Genomic DNA, 14,312 nt, shown 5'->3' with positions numbered 1-14,312 from the left:
ACATGATCGATAGTGTGAGTAAGTAGTATGACAAGTAAAGTATTGTTCGTCTCCAGTACAAAAGCTTTCTTCGACACCAAGAGAGCATTCACTTAGGAGGCCAAACTCACCTCTTTCCGGTATGAGCATATCGGATGAAGGGCAAACAACAAAAGGGTCGGTAGATGGCGCCAATGGCTACATTTTCTTATTGGATGGCCATGCCCTCAGATGTCTGTGCCAGAAGTTATTCGAGGAAGCAAGTTCCATACCCTGTTTGTGAAAATGTATCCGAAATCCGAAAAATTTATAAATGTGATATATTTTAATGCGAATTTGTTGCAATACGTTTCTTTTCACTCAAATAATGTTTTAAATAAAAAAACAAGAGTAAAAAATAATAAAAAAATCAAAAAATTCAAACAAATGAAAATTTACTAAAGCTCATTTTTGCACCAAGTTTTGCCTACAACTCGGTCGGTATCCAACGGATCGCCAATCTTTAACCTGTGGCCGGTAGATAGCACCAATGGCTACATTTTCTTCTTGGACGGCCTTGCCCTCAGATGTCTGTGCCAGAAGTTATTCGGGGAACCAAGTTCCATACCCTGTTTGAGAAAATGTAAAATTTTCCTCAATTTTGAGCAATGTAGTAAAATTTATAAATGTGATATATTTGAATGCAAATTTGTTGCAATACGTTTCTTTTCACTCAAATAATGCTTTAAATAAAAAAAAGAATAAAAAATCAGAAAAAAATTAAAAAAAAAATTTCAACTCGAAAATTTCATAAGGCTTACCCCTTACGTTTTTTTTGAGAAATTTTGCAAAAAAAATGAAATTGATTTATTTTAATGCCAATTGGTTGCAATAAGTTTCTTTTCACTCAAATAATGTTTTAAATAAAAAAAGAGTAAAAAATAATAAAAAAATCAAAAAATTCAAACAAATGAAAATTTACTAAGGCTCATTTTTGCACCAAGTTTTGTCTATAACTCGGTCGGTATCCAACGGATCGCCAATCTTTAACCTGTGGTCGATAGATGGCACCAATGGCTACATTTTCTTCTTGGACGGCCATGCCCTCAGATGTCTGTGCCAGAAATTATGCGAGGAACCAAGTTCCATACCCTGTGTATGAAAATGTAAAATTTTCTTCATTTTTGCACCAAGTTTTGACTATAACTCTGTCGGTATCAAACGGATCGCCAATCTTTAACCTGTGGTTTGTAGATGGCACCAATGGCTACATTTTCTTCTTGGACGGCCATGCCCTCAGATGTCTGTGGCAGAAGTTATTCGAGGAACCAAGTTCCATACCCTGTTTGTGAAAATGTATCCGAAATCCGAAAAATTTATAAATGTGATATATTTGAATGCGAATTTGTTGCAATACGTTTCTTTTCACTCAAATAATGCTTTAAATTAAAAAAGAATAAAAAATCAGAAAAAAAATTAAAAAAAAAATTTCAACTCGAAAATTTCATAAGGATTACCCCTTACGTTTTTTTTGAGAAATTTTGCAAAAAAATGAAATTGATTTATTTTATTGCCAATTGGTTGCAATACGTTTCTTTTCACTCAAATAATGTTTTAAATAAAAAAAAGAGTAAAAAATAATAAAAAAATCAAAAAATTCAAACAAATGAAAATTTACTAAGGCTCATTTTTGCACCAAGTTTTGCCTATAACTCGATCGGTATCCAACGGATCGCCAATCTTTAACCTGTGGTCGGTAGATGGCGCCAATGGCTACATTTTCTTCTTGGACGGCCTTGCCCTCAGATGTCTGTGCCAGAAATTATGCGAGGAACCAAGTTCCATACCCTGTTTGAGAAAATGTAAAATTTTCCTCATTTTTGTACCAAGTTTTACCTATAACTCGGTCGGTATCCAACGGATCGCCAATCTTTAACCTGTGGTCGGTAGATAGCACCAATGGCTACATTTTCTTCTTGGACGGCCTTGCCCTCAGATGTCTGTGCCAGAAGTTATTCGGGGAACCAAGTTCCATACCCTGTTTGAGAAAATGTAAAATTTTCCTCAATTTTGAGCAATGTAGTAAAATTTAGAAATGTGATATATTTGAATGCAAATTTGTTGCAATACGTTTCTTTTCACTCAAATTATGCTTTAAATTAAAAAAAGAATAAAAAATCAGAAAAAAATTAAAAAAAAAATTTCAACTCGAAAATTTCATAAGGCTTACCCCTTACGTTTTTTTTGAGAAATTTTGCAAAAAAAAAAAATGAAATTGATTTATTTTAATGCCAATTGGTTGCAATAAGTTTCTTTTCACTCAAATAATGTTTTAAATAAAAAAAAAGAGTAAAAAATAATAAAAAAATCAAAAAATTCAAACAAATGAAAATTTACTAAGGCTCATTTTTGCACCAAGTTTTGTCTATAACTCGGTCGGTATCCAACGGATCGCCAATCTTTAACCTGTGGTTTGTAGATGGCATCAATGGCTACATTTTCTTCTTGGACGGCCTTGCCCTCAGATGTCTGTGCCAGAAGTTATTCGAGGAACCAAGTTCCATACCCTGTTTGAGAAAATGTAAAATTTTCCTCAATTTTGAGCAATGTAGTAAAATTTATAAATGTGATATATTTGAATGCAAATTTGTTGCAATACGTTTCTTTTCACTCAAATAATGCTTTAAATAAAAAAAAGAATAAAAAATCAGAAAAAAATTAAAAAAAAAATTTCAACTTGAAAATTTCATAAGGCTTACCCCTTACGTTTTTTTTGAGAAATTTTGCAAAAAAAATGAAATTGATTTATTTTAATGCCATTGGTTGCAATAAGTTTCTTTTCACTCAAATAATGTTTTAAATAAAAAAAAAGAGTAAAAAATAATAAAAAAATCAAAAAAATCAAACAAATGAAAATTTACTAAGGCTCATTTTTGCACCAAGTTTTGTCTATAACTCGGTCGGTATCCAACGGATCGCCAATCTTTAACCTGTGGTTTGTAGATGGCATCAATGGCTACATTTTCTTCTTGGACGGCCTTGCCCTCAGATGTCTGTGCCAGAAGTTATTCGAGGAACCAAGTTCCATACCCTGTTTGAGAAAATGTAAAATTTTCCTCAATTTTTGCACAAAGTTTTGCCTATAACTCGGTCGTTATCCAACGGATCGCCAATCTTTAACCTGTGGTCGGTAGATAACACCAATGGCTACATTTTCTTCTTGGACGGCCTTGCCCTGAGATGTCTGTGCCAGAAGTTATTCGGGGAACCAAGTTCCATACCCTGTTTGAGAAAATGTAAAATTTTCCTCAATTTTGAGCAATGTAGTAAAATTTATAAATGTGATATATTTGAATGCAAATTTGTTGCAATACGTTTCTTTTCACTCAAATAATGCTTTAAATAAAAAAAAGAATAAAAAATCAGAAAAAAATTAAAAAAAAAATTTCAACTCGAAAATTTCATAAGGCTTACCCCTTACGTTTTTTTTGAGAAATTTTGCAAAAAAAATGAAATAGATTTATTTTAATGCCAATTGGTTGCAATAAGTTTCTTTTCACTAAAATAATGTTTTAAATAAAAAAAAGAGTAAAAAATAATTAAAAAATCAAAAAATTCAAACAAATGAAAATTTACTAAGGCTCATTTTTGCACCAAGTTTTGTCTATAACTCGGTCGGTATCCAACAGATCGCCAATCTTTAACCTGTGGTTTGTAGATGGCATCAATGGCTACATTTTCTTCTTGGACGGCCTTGCCCTCAGATGTCTGTGCCAGAAGTTATTCGAGGAACCAAGTTCCATACCCTGTTTGAGAAAATGTAAAATTTTCCTCATTTTTGCACCAAGTTTTGCCTATAACTCGGTCGGTATCCAACGGATCGCCAATCTTTAACCTATGGTTTGTAGATGGCATCAATGGCTACATTTTCTTCTTAAACGGCCTTGCCCTCAGATGTCTGTGCCAGAAGTTATTCGGGGAACCAAGTTCCATACCCTGTTTGAGAAAATGTAAAATTTTCCTCAATTTTGAGCAATGTAGTAAAATTTATAAATGTGATATATTTGAATGCAAATTTGTTGCAATACGTTTCTTTTCACTCAAATAATGCTTTAAATTCAAGAAAAAATAAAAAATCAGAAAAAAATTAAAAAAAAAATTTCAACTCGAAAATTTCATAAGGCTTACCCCTTACGTTTTTTTTGAGAAATTTTGCAAAAAAAATGAAATTGATTTATTTTAATGCCAATTGGTTGCAATAAGTTTCTTTTCACTCAAATAATATTTAAAATAAAAAAAGAGTAAAAAATAATAAAAAAATCAAAAAATTCAAACAAATGAAAATTTACTAAGGCTCATTTTTGCACCAAGTTTTGTCTATAACTCGGTCGGTATCCAACGGATCGCCAATCTTTAACCTGTGGTCGGTAGATGGCACCAATGGCTACATTTTCTTCTTGGACGCCCTTGCCCTCAGATGTCTGTGCCAGAAATTATTCGAGGAACCAAGTTCCATACCCTGTTTGAGAAAATGTAAAATTTTCCTCATTTTGCACCAAGTTTTGTCTATAACTCGGTCGGTATCCAACGGATCGCCAATTTTTAACCTGTGGTTTGTAGATGGCATCAATGGCTACATTTTCTTCTTGGACGGCCTTGCCCTCAGATGTCTGTGCCAGAAGTTATTCGAGGAACCAAGTTCCATACCCTGTTTGAGAAAATGTAAAATTTTCCTCATTTTTGCACCAAGTTTTGTCTATAACTCGGTCGGTATCCAACGGATCGCCAATCTTTAACCTGTGGTTTGTAGATGGCATCAATGGCTACATTTTCTTCTTGGACGGCCTTGCCCTCAGATGTCTGTGCCAGAAGTTATTCGAGGAACCAAGTTCCATACCCTGTTTGAGAAAATGTAAAATTTTCCTCATTTTTGCACCAAGTTTTGCCTATAACTCGGTCGGTATCCAACGGATCGCCAATCTTTAACCTGTGGTTTGTAGATGGCATCAATGGCTACATTTTCTTCTTGGACGGCCATGCCCTCAGATGTCTGTGCCAGAAGTTATTCGAGGAACCATGTTCCATACCCTGTGTATGAAAATGTAAAATTTTCCTCAATTTTGAGCAATGTAGTAAAATTTATAAATGTGATATATTTGAATGCAAATTTGTTGCAATACGTTTCTTTTCACTCAAATAATGCTTTAAATAAAAAAAAGAATAAAAAATCAGAAAAAAATTAAAAAAAAAAATTCAACTCGAAAATTTCATAAGGCTTACCCCTTACGTTTTTTTTGAGAAATTTTGCAAAAAAAAATGAAATTGATTTATTTTAATGCCAATTGGTTGCAATAAGTTTCTTTTCACTCAAATAATGTTTTAAATAAAAAAAAGAGTAAAAAATAATAAAAAAATTAAAAAATTCAAACAAATGAAAATTTACTAAGGCTCATTTTTGCACCAAGTTTTGTCTATAACTCGGTCGGTATCCAACGGATCGCCAATCTTTAACCTGTGGTTTGTAGATGGCATCAATGGCTACATTTTCTTCTTGGACGGCCTTGCCCTCAGATGTCTGTGCCAGAAGTTATTCGAGGAACCAAGTTCCATACCCTGTTTGAGAAAATGTAAAATTTTCCTCATTTTTGCACTAAGTTTTGCCTATAACTCGGTCGGTATCCAACGGATCGCCAATCTTTAACCTGTGGTCAGTAGATGGCATCAATGGCTACATTTTCTTCTTGGACGGCCATGCCCTCAGATGTCTGTGGCAGAAGTTATTCGAGGAACCAAGTTCCATACCCTGTTTGTGAAAATGTATCCGAAATCCGAAAAATTTATAAATGTGATATATTTGAATGCGAATTTGTTGCAATACGTTTCTTTTCACTCAAATAATGCTTTAAATAAAAAAAAGAATAAAAAATGAGAAAATAATTAAAAAAAAATTTCAACTCGAAAATTTCATAAGGCTTACCCCTTACGTTTTTTTTGAAAAATTTTGCAAAAAAAATGAAATTGATTTATTTTAATGCCAATTGGTTGCAATAAGTTTCTTTTCACTCAAATAATGTTTTAAATAAAAAAAAGAGTAAAAAATAATAAAAAAATCAAAAAATTCAAACAAATGAAAATTTACTAAGGCTCATTTTTGTACCAAGTTTTGTCTATAACTCGGTCGGTATCCAACGGATCGCCAATCTTTAACCTGTGGTTTGTAGATGGCATCAATGGCTACATTTTCTTCTTGGACGGCCATGCCCTCAGATGTCTGTGCCAGAAGCTATTCGGGGAACCAAGTTCCATACCCTGTTTGAGAAAATGTAAAATTTTCCTCATTTTTGCACCAAGTTTTGCCTATAACTCGGTCGGTATCCAACGGATCGCCAATCTTTAACTTGTAGTCGGTAGATAGCACCAATGGCTACATTTTCTTCTTGGACGGCTTTGCCCTCAGATGTCTGTGCCAGAAGCTATTCGGGGAACCAAGTTCCATACCCTGTTTGAGAAAATGTAAAATTTTCCTCAATTTTGAGCAATGTAGTAAAATTTATAAATGTGATATATTTGAATGCAAATTTGTTGCAATACGTTTCTTTTCACTCAAATAATGCTTTAAATAAAAAAAAGAATGAAAAATCAGAAAAAAATTAAAAAAAAAAAATTCAACTCGAAAATTTCATAAGGCTTACCCCTTACGTTTTTTTTGAGAAATTTTGCAAAAAAAATGAAATTGATTTATTTTAATGCCAATTGGTTGCAATAAGTTTCTTTTCACTCAAATAATGTTTTAAATAAAAAAAAGAGTAAAAAATAACAAAAAAATCAAAAAATTCAAACAAATGAAAATTTACTAAGGCTCATTTTTGCACCAAGTTTTGTCTATAACTCGGTCGGTATCCAACGGATCGCCAATCTTTAACCTGTGGTTTGTAGATGGCATCAATGGCTACATTTTCTTCTTGGACGGCCTTGCCCTCAGATGTCTGTGCCAGAAGTTATTCGAGGAACCAAGTTCCATACCCTGTTTGAGAAAATGTAAAATTTTCCTCATTTTTGCACCAAGTTTTGCCTATAACTCGGTCGGTATCCAACGGATCGCCAATCTTTAACTTGTAGTCGGTAGATAGCACCAATGGCTACATTTTCTTCTTGGACGGCTTTGCCCTCAGATGTCTGTGCCAGAAGCTATTCGGGGAACCAAGTTCCATACCCTGTTTGAGAAAATGTAAAATTTTCCTCAATTTTGAGCAATGTAGTAAAATTTATAAATGTGATATATTTGAATGCAAATTTGTTGCAATACGTTTCTTTTCACTCAAATAATGCTTTAAATAAAAAAAAGAATGAAAGATCAGAAAAAAATTAAAAAAAAAAATTCAACTCGAAAATTTCATAAGGCTTACCCCTTACGTTTTTTTTGAGAAATTTTGCAAAAAAAATTAAATTGATTTATTTTAATGCCAATTGGTTGCAATAAGTTTCTTTTCACTCAAATAATGTTTTAAATAAAAAAAAGAGTAAAAAATAACAAAAAAATCAAAAAATTCAAACAAATGAAAATTTACTAAGGCTCATTTTTGCACCAAGTTTTGTCTATAACTCGGTCGGTATCCAACGGATCGCCAATCTTTAACCTGTGGTTTGTAGATGGCATCAATGGCTACATTTTCTTCTTGGACGGCCATGCCCTCAGATGTCTGTGGCAGAAGATATTCGAGGAACCATGTTCCATACCCTGTTTGAGAAAATGTAAAATTTTCTTCATTTTTGCACCAAGTTTTGCCTATAACTCGGTCGGTATCCAACGGATCGCCAATCTTTAACTTGTAGTCGGTAGATAGCACCAATGGCTACATTTTCTTCTTGGACGGCTTTGCCCTCAGATGTCTGTGCCAGAAGCTATTCGGGGAACCAAGTTCCATACCCTGTTTGAGAAAATGTAAAATTTTCCTCAATTTTGAGCAATGTAGTAAAATTTATAAATGTGATATATTTGAATGCAAATTTGTTGCAATACGTTTCTTTTCACTCAAATAATGCTTTAAATAAAAAAAAGAATGAAAGATCAGAAAAAAATTAAAAAAAAAAATTCAACTCGAAAATTTCATAAGGCTTACCCCTTACGTTTTTTTGAGAAATTTTGCAAAAAAAATTAAATTGATTTATTTTAATGCCAATTGGTTGCAATAAGTTTCTTTTCACTCAAATAATGTTTTAAATAAAAAAAAGAGTAAAAAATAATAAAAAAATCAAAAAATTCAAACAAATGAAAATTTACTAAGGCTCATTTTTGCACCAAGTTTTGTCTATAACTCGGTCGGTATCCAACGGATCGCCAATCTTTAACCTGTGGTCGATAGATGGCACCAATGGCTACATTTTCTTCTTGGACGGCCATGCCCTAAGATGTCTGTGCCAGCAGTTATTCGAGGAACCAAGTTCCATACCCTGTGTATGAAAATGTAAAATTTTCTTCATTTTTGCACCAAGTTTTGACTATAACTCTGTCGGTATCCAACGGATTGCCAATCTTTAACCTGTGGTTTGTAGATGGCACCAATGGCTACATTTTCTTCTTGGACGGCCATGCCCTCAGATGTCTGTGGCAGAAGTTATTCGAGGAACCAAGTTCCATACCCTGTTTGAGAAAATGTATCCGAAATCCGAAAAATGTATAAATGTGATATATTTGAATGCGAATTTGTTGCAATACGTTTCTTTTCACTCAAATAATGCTTTAAATTAAAAAAAGAATAAAAAATCAGAAAAAAATTTAAAAAAAAATTTCAACTCGAAAATTTCATAAGGCTTACCCCTTACGTTTTTTTTGAGAAATTTTGCAAAAAAATGAAATTGATTTATTTTAATGCCAATTGGTTGCAATAAGTTTCTTTTCACTCAAATAATGTTTTAAATAAAAAAAAGAGTAAAAAATAATAAAAAAATCAAAAAATTCAAACAAATGAAAATTTACTAAGGCTCATTTTTGCACCAAGTTTTGTCTATAACTCGGTCGGTATCCAACGGATCGCCAATCTTTAACCTGTGATCGGTAGATGGCACCAATGGCTACATTTTCTTCTTGGACGGCCTTGCCCTCAGATGTCTGTGCCAGAAATTATTCGAGGAACCAAGTTCCATACCCTGTGTATGAAAATGTAAAATTTTCTTCATTTTTGCACCAAGTTTTGACTATAACTCTGTCGGTATCCAACGGATCGCCAATCTTTAACCTGTGGTTTGTAGATGGCACCAATGGCTACATTTTCTTCTTGGATGGCCATGCCCTCAGATGTCTGTGGCAGAAGTTATTCGGGGAACCAAGTTCCATACCCTGTTTGTGAAAATGTATCCGAAATCCGAAAAATGTATATACGTGATATATTTGAATGCGAATTTGTTGCAATACGTTTCTTTTCACTCAAATAATGCTTTAAATTAAAAAAAGAATAAAAAATCAGAAAAAAATTTTAAAACAATTTTCAACTCGAAAATTTCATAAGGCTTACCCCTTACGTTTTTTTTGAGAAATTTTGCAAAAAAATGAAATTGATTTATTTTAATGCCAATTGGTTGCAATAAGTTTCTTTTCACTCAAATAATGTTTAAAATAAAAAAAAAGAGTAAAAAATAATAAAAAAATCAAAAAATTCAAACAAATGAAAATTTACTAAGGCTCATTTTTGCACCAAAGTTTGCCTATAACTCGGTCGGTATCCAACGGATCGCCAATCTTTAACCTGTGGTCGGTAGATGGCGCCAATGGCTACATTTTCTTCTTGGACGGCCATGCCCTCAGATGTCTGTGCCAGAAATTATGCGAGGAACCATGTTCCATACCCTGTTTGAGAAAATGTAAAATTTTCCTCATTTTTGCACCAAGTTTTGTCTATAACTCGGTCGGTATCCAACGGATCGCCAATCTTTAACCTGTGGTTTGTAGATGGCATCAATGGCTACATTTTCTTCTTGGACGGCCATGCCCTCAGATGTCTGTGGCAGAAGATATTCGAGGAACCATGTTCCATACCCTGTTTGAGAAAATGTAAAATTTTCTTCATTTTTGCACCAAGTTTTGCCTATAACTCGGTCGGTATCCAACGGATCGCCAATCTTTAACCTGTGGTCGGTAGATAGCACCAATGGCTACATTTTCTTCTTGGACGGCCTTGCCCTCAGATGTCTGTGCCAGAAGTTATTCGGGGAACCAAGTTCCATACCCTGTTTGAGAAAATGTAAAATTTTCCTCAATTTTGAGCAATGTAGTAAAATTTATAAATGTGATATATTTGAATGCGAATTTGTTGCAATACGTTTCTTTTCACTCAAATAATGCTTAAATAAAAAAAAGAATAAAAAATCAGAAAAAAATTAAAAAAAAAATTTCAACTCGAAAATTTCATAAGGCTTACCCCTTACGTTTTTTTTGAGAAATTTTGCAAAAAAAATGAAATTGATTTATTTTAATGCCAATTGGTTGCAATAAGTTTCTTTTCACTCAAATAATGTTTTAAATAAAAAAAAAGAGTAAAAAATAATAAAAAAATCAAAAAATTCAAACAAATGAAAATTTACTAAGGCTCATTTTTGCACCAAGTTTTGTCTATAACTCGATCGGTATCCAACGGATCGCCAATCTTTAACCTGTGGTCGATAGATGGCACCAATGGCTACATTTTCTTCTTGGACGGCCATGCCCTCAAATGTCTGTGCCAGCAGTTATTCGAGGAACCATGTTCCATACCCTGTGTATGAAAATGTAAAATTTTCTTCATTTTTGCACCAAGTTTTGACTATAACTCGGTCGGTATCCAACGGATCGCCAATCTTTAACCTGTGGTCGGTAGATAGCACCAATGGCTACATTTTCTTCTTGGACGGCCTTGCCCTCAGATGTCTGTGCCAGAAGTTATTCGGGGAACCAAGTTCCATACCCTGTTTGAGAAAATGTAAAATTTTCCTCAATTTTGAGCAATGTAGTAAAATTTATAAATGTGATATATTTGAATGCGAATTTGTTGCAATACGTTTTATTTCACTCAAATAATGCTTAAATAAAAAAAAAGAATAAAAAATCAGAAAAAAAATAAAAAAAAAATTTCAACTCGAAAATTTCATAAGGCTTACCCCTTACGTTTTTTTGAGAAATTTTGCAAAAAAAATGAAATTGATTTATTTTAATGCCAATTGGTTGCAATAAGTTTCTTTTCACTCAAATAATGTTTTAAATAAAAAAAAGAGTAAAAAATAATAAAAAAATCAAAAAATTCAAACAAATGAAAGTTTACTAAGGCTCATTTTTGCACCAAGTTTTGTCTATAACTCGGTCGGTATCCAACGGATCGCCAATCTTTAACCTGTGGTTTGTAGATGGCATCAATGGCTACATTTTCTTCTTGGACGGCCTTGCCCTCAGATGTCTGTGCCAGAAGTTATTCGAGGAACCAAGTTCCATACCCTGTGTATGAAAATGTAAAATTTTCTTCATTTTTGCACCAAGTTTTGACTATAACTCGGTCGATATCCAACGGATCGCCAATCTTTAACCTGTGGTTTGTAGATGGCATCAATGGCTACATTTTCTTCTTGGACGGCCATGCCCTCAGATGTCTGTGGCAGAAGTTATTCGAGGAACCAAGTTCCATACCCTGTTTGTGAAAATGTATCCGAAATCCGAAAAATTTATAAATGTGATATATTTGAATGCGAATTTGTTGCAATACGTTTTATTTCACTCAAATAATGCTTAAATAAAAAAAAGAATAAAAAATCAGAAAAAAAATAAAAAAAAAATTTCAACTCGAAAATTTCATAAGGCTTACCCCTTACGTTTTTTTTGAGAAATTTTGCAAAAAAAATGAAATTGATTTATTTTAATGCCAATTGGTTGCAATAAGTTTCTTTTCACTCAAATAATGTTTTAAATAAAAAAAAGAGTAAAAAATAATAAAAAAATCAAAAAATTCAAACAAATGAAAATTTACTAAGGCTCATTTTTGCACCAAGTTTTGTCTATAACTCGATCGGTATCCAACGGATCGCCAATCTTTAACCTGTGGTCGATAGATGGCACCAATGGCTACATTTTCTTCTTGGACGGCCATGCCCTCAAATGTCTGTGCCAGCAGTTATTCGAGGAACCAAGTTCCATACCCTGTGTATGAAAATGTAAAATTTTCTTCATTTTTGCACCAAGTTTTGACTATAACTCGGTCGATATCCAACGGATCGCCAATCTTTAACCTGTGGTTTGTAGATGGCATCAATGGCTACATTTTCTTCTTGGACGGCCATGCCCTCAGATGTCTGTGGCAGAAGTTATTCGAGGAACCAAGTTCCATACCCTGTTTGTGAAAATGTATCCGAAATCCGAAAAATTTATAAATGTGATATATTTGAATGCGAATTTGTTGCAATACGTTTCTTTTCACTCAAATAATGCTTTAAATTAAAAAAAGAATAAAAAATCAGAAAAAAATTTAAAAAAAAATTTCAACTCGAAAATTTCATAAGGCTTACCCCTTAGGTTTTTTTTGAGAAATTTTGCAAAAAAATGAAATTGATTTATTTTAATGCCAATTGGTTTGCAATAAGTTTCTTTTCACTCAAATAATGTTTTAAATAAAAAAAAAGAGTAAAAAATAATAAAAAAATCAAAAAATTCAAACAAATGAAAATTTACTAAGGCTCATTTTTGCACCAAGTTTTGTCTATAACTCGGTCGGTATATAACGGATCGCCAATCTTTAACCTGTGGTCGATAGATGGCACCAATGGCTACATTTTCTTCTTGGACGGCCATGCCCTCAGATGTCTGTGCCAGCAGTTATTCGAGGAACCAAGTTCCATACCCTGTTTGAGAAAATGTAAAATTTTCTTCATTTTTGCACCAAGTTTTGCCTATAACTCGGTCGGTATCCAACGGATCGCCAATCTTTAACCTGTGGTCGATAGATGGCACCAATGGCTACATTTTCTTCTTGGACGGCCATGCCCTCAGATGTCTGTGCCAGAAGTTATTCGGGGAACCAAGTTCCATACCCTGTTTGAGAAAATGTAAAATTTTCCTCAATTTTGAGCAATATAGTAAAATTTATAAATGTGATATATTTGAATGCGAATTTGTTGCAATACGTTTTATTTCACTCAAATAATGCTTAAATAAAAAAAAGAATAAAAAATCAGAAAAAAATTAAAAAAAAAATTTCAACTCGAAAATTTCATAAGGCTTACCCCTTACGTTTTTTTTGAGAAATTTTGCAAAAAAAATGAAATTGATTTATTTTAATGCCAATTGGTTGCAATAAGTTTCTTTTCACTCAAATAATGTTTTAAATAAAAAAAAGAGTAAAAAATAATAAAAAAATCAAAAAATTCAAACAAATGAAAATTTACTAAGGCTCATTTTTGCACCAAGTTTTGTCTATAACTCGGTCGGTATCCAACGGATCGCCAATCTTTAACCTGTGGTCGATAGATGGCACCAATGGCTACATTTTCTTCTTGGACGGCCATGCCCTCAGATGTCTGTGCCAGCAGTTATTCGAGGAACCAAGTTCCATACCCTGTTTGAGAAAATGTAAAATTTTCTTCATTTTTGCACCAAGTTTTGCCTATAACTCGGTCGGGATGCAACGGATCGCCAATCTTTAACCTGTGGTCGATAGATGGCACCAATGGCTACATTTTCTTCTTGGACGGCCATGCCCTTAGATGTCTGTGCCAGAACTTATTCGAGGAACTAAGTTCCATATCCTGTTTGAGAAAATGTAAAATTTTCCTCATTTTTGAGCAATGTAGCAAAATTTATAAATGTGATATATTTGAATGCAAATTTGTTGCAATACGTTTCTTTTCACTCAAATAATGCTTTAAATAAAAAAAAGAATAAAAAATCAGAAAAAAATTTAAAAAAAATTTTCAACTCGAAAATTTCATAAGGCTTACCCCTTACGTTTTTTTGAGAAATTTTGCAAAAAAAATGAAATTGAATTATTTTAATGCCAATTGGTTGCAATGTGTTTCTTTTCACTCAAGTAATGCTTTAAATAAAAAAAGAGTAAAAAATAATAAAAAAATCAAAAAATTCAAACAAATGAAAATTTACTAAGGCTCATTTTTGCACCAAGTTTTGCCTACAACTCGGTCGGTATCCAACGGATCGCCAATCTTTAACCTGTGGTCGGTAGATGGCACCAATGGCTACATTTTCTTCTTGGACGGCCTTGCCCTGAGATGTCTGTGCCAGAAATTATTCGAGGAACCAAGTCCCATACCCTGTGTGTGAAAATGTAAAATTTTCCTCAATTTTGAGCATCAGAAGAATAAAAAATCAGAAAAAAATTATAAAA

The 14,312-nt window shown here is 33.1% G+C and overlaps 1 long non-coding RNA gene across 6 annotated transcripts; it reads right to left on the bottom strand.

The window, feature by feature from the left end:
* Nucleotides 1-14: 14 nt before the first annotated feature.
* Nucleotides 15-12,975, bottom strand: LOC125760762 (uncharacterized). Of its 6 annotated transcripts, XR_007418039.1 has the most exons (5): nucleotides 12,015-12,198; nucleotides 8,499-9,004; nucleotides 4,566-4,755; nucleotides 3,664-3,853; nucleotides 15-1,009 (listed from the first exon to the last, which is right to left on the bottom strand). It is a non-coding gene; the product is annotated as an uncharacterized LOC125760762 (long non-coding RNA). The 6 variants fall into 6 exon arrangements; XR_007418041.1 differs by lacking the exons at nucleotides 8,499-9,004; nucleotides 12,015-12,198 and adding an exon at nucleotides 12,903-12,975; XR_007418042.1 differs by lacking the exons at nucleotides 8,499-9,004; nucleotides 12,015-12,198 and adding an exon at nucleotides 12,713-12,783.
* Nucleotides 12,976-14,312: the final 1,337 nt, after the last annotated feature.

The sequence above is a fragment of the Anopheles funestus genome, chromosome 2RL, assembly GCF_943734845.2.
Source record: "Anopheles funestus chromosome 2RL, idAnoFuneDA-416_04, whole genome shotgun sequence".
NCBI lineage: Eukaryota > Metazoa > Arthropoda > Insecta > Diptera > Culicidae > Anopheles > Anopheles funestus.
The sequence above is the reverse complement of the archived record's forward strand: the minus strand, read 5'-3'. Positions and strand labels throughout refer to the sequence as shown.